Source organism: Notolepis coatsorum (assembly GCF_963971535.1).
Source record: "Notolepis coatsorum genome assembly, chromosome: 1".
In the NCBI taxonomy this organism is placed as follows: domain Eukaryota; kingdom Metazoa; phylum Chordata; class Actinopteri; order Aulopiformes; family Paralepididae; genus Notolepis; species Notolepis coatsorum.
Window position 1 is genome coordinate 34,856,125 of NC_140165.1, and position 5,000 is coordinate 34,861,124.

Genomic DNA, 5,000 nt, shown 5'->3' on the forward strand with positions numbered 1-5,000 from the left:
CCAGGATGGGTGGAAGGATGGTGTTGAAGGCCGAGCTGAAGTCCACATACAATATCCTGACATAGTTGCCCGCGTAGTCCAGATGTTCCAGTGTGTAGTGCAGAGCCATGTTCACAGCATCCTCTGTGGATCTGTTGGCTCTGTACGCGAACTGCAGCGGGTCCAGCACAGGATCAGTAATGAGCTTCAGGTGGGCCAGGACAAAGCGCTCCAGGACCTTCATGACCACAGAGGTCAGGGCGACAGGTCTGTAGTCATTAAGGCCCGTGACCTTGGCCTTCTTGGGGACGGGGATGATGGTTGAGGCCTTGAAGCATGCTGGGACGTGACACAGCTCCAGCGATGCATAAAAAATGGTGGTAAACACCGGTGCGAGCTGGTCAGCACAGTGCTTCAGGGCAGAGGGGGAGACAGAGTCCGGGCCGGCTGCCTTCCGGGGATTCTGACTAGAAAACAGCCGTTTCACCTCTCTCACACTGACAGAGAGAGGGGAGGGGGGGGGCCCACTGGGGTGGGGGGATGGAGGTTGTGACCGAGTGGGTGAAGGAAGAGGGCGGGGGGGAACCTCTTTCTCAAACCTACAGTAAAATGTGTTTAGCTCGTTCGCCAGGGGGAGGTTATCAGGCGCCTGTGGTGACTTCGGCTTATAGTTTGTAATGGTCTTGAGGCCTTTCCAAACGGAGGAGGAATTCCCCTCAGAGAGCTGCTGCCGCAGTTTCTCTGAGAAGCGAAGTTTCGCCTCCCTCACCTCTTTGGCGAATTTGTACTTGGCCTGCCTGAACCGATGAGCATCACCACTGAGCCTGGCCACCTCCTTCTCCGACCTCAGCCGCCTGAGTTGAGCTGAAAACCAGGGCTTGTTGTTGTTGTAGATCTTCCTAGTGCGGAGGGGGACACACACCTCCTCGCAGAGGCTGATGAAGGATGTCACAGTGTCTGTGTAGTCATCCAGGTTGTTTCCAGCCACAGGCCCCGCCCACTCAACAAAGTCCTGGTCACATGTTATTATACTGGTCCAAGACAGTACAAAAATATTTGTGTATGGAGCAGCTCCAGACTTTATACCTGGTGACATCACACGTTTCATTCTTACTTCTCTGGTTTCTGGCTTTGGGAGAAAGTAGCTCATGTTCACAAATATTGATTGAACTGTCTCAGGCCAAGGAAATAACATATTCAAATGTTTAATTTAATAAGGTGTTCCCCTTTAAATACTTGAACCCACCAATGAACTTATGCACATATAAAGATTCAAATATGTCAGAGGTCACTAAATACTTTATTTGAACCCACCAATTAAACAACGCACACATACGTGTCAGATATTTCAAGAGGTTAAATGTGGTAGTATTTCAGAGGTGCGGCATAGTTTCAAAGACATTTAAGTGTAAGAAGTCTGACGACCTATCACAGCAGAAACACACACACAATTTTCGTTGAGTAGATAAGTATTCCCTTTTTTCTCGCGGACAGCCCACGAGACAGTCAGAGTGATAGCTTGTAGAGTGAGGCTCCGCTGCACTAAGACATGGATTAACATTTCCCAGCAGGTCTTTTCTGAATGGTTGCAGGTGAGGGAGCTATGCTAGTCTTTGTGTTCCTCCATGAAGCATTAGTGCTGCGTGTGCAGTAAACGTTTGTGTTGAACGCGGGGCGAGAGAGGACTGCAGTAATGTGTTCATTAGACGCTGCGTTACAGTAAGTAGCCGAAGAGAGAGAACGAGGTTGGAGCACAAAGGTTAACCCTTTCACTACCACACTACAGAAGGGTTAACCTTCTGTAGTGTGGTGGGTTAACCTTCTGTAGTTTGGTAGTGAAATGGTTAACCTTCGGTAGTGTGGTAGTGAAAGGGTTAACCTTCTGTAGTGTGGTAGTGAAAGGGTTAACCGTCTGTCGTGTGCTAGTGAAATGGTTAACCTTATGTAGTGTGGTAGTGAAAGGGTTAACGTTATGTAGTGGTAGTGAAAGGGTTAACTTTCTGTAGTGTCGTAGTGAAAGGATTAATTGGCTGTAGTGTGGTAGTGAAAGGGTTAACCGTCTGTCATGTGGTAGTGCAATGGTTAACCTTCTGTAATCGGGTAGTGAAAGGGTTAACGTTATGTAGTGTGGTAGTGAAAGGGTTAACTTTCTGTAGTGTGGTAGTGAAATGGTTAACTGTATGTAGTGTGGCAGTGAAAGGGTTAACCGTATGTAGTGTGGTAGTGAAAGGGTTAACCGCCTGTAGTGTGGTAGTGAAAGAGTTAACCGTCTGTAGTGTGGTAGTGAAAGAGTTAACCGCCTGCAGTAAAAGGATTAAAGTAGCTTTTCAAAAACCTCTCTGCGGTCTGATTGACGAACAATCCCATTTCCTTTTGACATTTGTGGTGTGTGTGTGTGCGTGTGTGTGTGTGCGTGTGTATGTGTGTGTGTGTGTGTGTGTGTGTGTGTGCGTGCGTGCGTGCGTGTGTGTGTGTGTGTGCATGTGCATGTGTGTGCATGTGCATGTGTGTGTAGGCGTGTGTGTGCATGTGTCTGCCTGCGTGTGTGCATTATTGTGTGTGTGTGTGTGTGTGTGTGTGTGTGTGCATGTGCATGTGCATGTGTGTGTAGGCGTGTGTGTGCATGTGTCTGCCTGCGTGCGTGCATTCTTGTGTGTGTGTGTGTGTTCGTGTGTGTGTGTGTGTGCATGTGTCTGCCTGCGTGCGTGCATTCTTGTGTGTGTGTGTTCGTGTGTGTGTGTGTGTGTGTGTGTGTGTGTGTGTGTGTGTGTGTGCGTGTGTAGGCGTGAGTGTGTGTGTGTGTGTGATGCACTGTGGCTTTGTGCAGAAAATGGCACTTTGAATAATGTCAACATCTTGCCCATTGCAACTGTCAAGACAACAATGCAATAGATGAATAGAGTAGAATGAATACAGTAGAGGCTTCACTATGTTGTTATGGCTGCAGCATGTGTGTGCGCATGCTAAGGCTAGGAGGTATACTGAATATGAAGGTATGGATATTTTACTATACCGTTGGCCTATACGTGAGTGTAGCTTTCTTTCTGTTTATCTAATCCAATGTGGCGGTGTGACTGTGTATGTGTCTCTATTCATTTGTGTGTGTGTCCTTTCATGCATATTTATCAGTGTCTGAATGTCTGTCTGCCTTTATGATTTTATGCCCGTTTGTGATTTATATGGACATGAATTGATATTCAACCACGAATGTGGTCCATGTGCTGAATGATATAATGTATTTCATACCCACAAAAACAGCGGGGAAAAGCTTCCATGGAGGCCCAAAAATACAAAGAAAATATCATTATATATTATATTGTATATATATATAACTATATTATATATATAGTAATAGGACGCTCCTTGAATGCAACAAAATGCATGTTTAAAACTGTTATAGTTGTGAAGTATTCCGTGGAGAAATATAATAACGGGAAAAACTAATACAAATAATGTATTTGTTTTATTTAGAACATATTTGAATATATTTTTCAAAAACACTGTAGCCTTGTGCGGTTTACTTTTGTTAAAAGCACGTGCAACAACAGCTGTGTGCGTGCGGCCGCTGAACACAAAGAGCACACGCATCCCAGACGCGCAGCTGGCGAAAGACGCTGGTGGCCATTGTGCAAACTGGGACAGTGGCCCCGAAAGAAATGACCCTCGTACTGGTTTTAAGCCTCGTCGTATTTTGGAGGAAGAAAACCGCCAATTCCACCCAAGCAGAGAAAAAAGGCTGTTCTCAGCAGACTTTGGCATTTGATATTCCTCGGAGCGGGCACCATGGAACATGACTCTGGGCCAGTCTCTGTTTGTTAAAGTTGTTTATTTTTGTACTCCTTTTCAATTGAGTTGAGAGCCTACATTTATTGTACTGCCATCATAAACTAGCGACTGGACCAGTAGCCGTGCCGCATGCTTTTTTAACCGTAGCCGCATTTCTCGGAGACGCTCTCTGATTGGCCGACGCCTGTTTCTACACTGGTTAAGCTTAGGCACTCTTTCGAAGTTGGTTAAGGTTAGAGTTTGTCTTAGAGCATGGCGATAGAAAGCCAGGTAGTTTGCAGGCTGTTTGACGTGGAAATGGGCAAAGACACAGCTCGTCACGCAATTGGGCAAACGCATCAGTGGCCAATCAGAGAGCGTCAGTCAGTGCCAATCAGAGAGCATCTCCGAGAAATGTGGCTACGGAAAAAAAATCACGCAGCCGCGTCTGATTCTATCCATAAATGGCCGCAAAATGAATCAAAGGATTAATATCCTTTGACATGGATGTTTGGCGTCGGGACAGAAGGAGTACAAGGCCATCCAGGAAGGCTGGTTGTTCAAATGAAGAAGGCGGCAGGTTCCCTAGGAGGTTATAATTATTCAGGTAATGCTATACGCTAGCTACACTCACCTGCAACAAAATAATGGATAGAACTTGTGTACACGCTAGTGAGTATGACTTGATTACGCTATATTTAAAAAGGACTTACCAAGCGTTTTCCTCCTGTCATTAAAACTCCAGCCACATTTCTTCTGTGTGCCGCCCTGGTTCAGCTCAACTGAAACGTAAACAATAGACTATCCAAATGGTTGCTCCGCAGGTAGTTCTTTTAATTGCAATATATATGTTGACATACATACCCGACTTGGAGTAATATTCCAGTGTGTAAATACAATTCAAATCCACCTCTTATGGATTGGTTTCATGCCTCATATGGAAGGAAGAAAATGTCACTGATATAAATTGCAGGGAAGCAAAAAATATGCAGTTATATGTAAATATAGGCTACAGCATTTCTTTTTTGACCCCCCTGAATTCTGGTAGGGCTATGGCTCACTGAGCTATAGATCAGTCTCAACCCAAGTGTACTTCCTGTCAACTATTGCATCAGCTAACATTGCAACAGGAAATAAACGTGGGTCCGTTTAGATGGAACCGTCCATAGCCTACATTCGCAGGTATTCATGGAATTGCGTTCAAAGTTGATATTAGGTTTTGTCTATAGGTTTAATAAAAATAGGTGTTGTTGCAC

At 45.3% G+C, this 5,000-nt stretch overlaps 1 protein-coding gene across 1 annotated transcript in view; it reads left to right on the forward strand.

Moving 5' to 3' along the window:
• Nucleotides 1-5,000, forward strand: part of LOC311230331 (uncharacterized protein) — a gene marked incomplete at its 3' end in the record, with an annotated part of 58,048 nt that overhangs the window by 3,256 nt on the left and 49,792 nt on the right.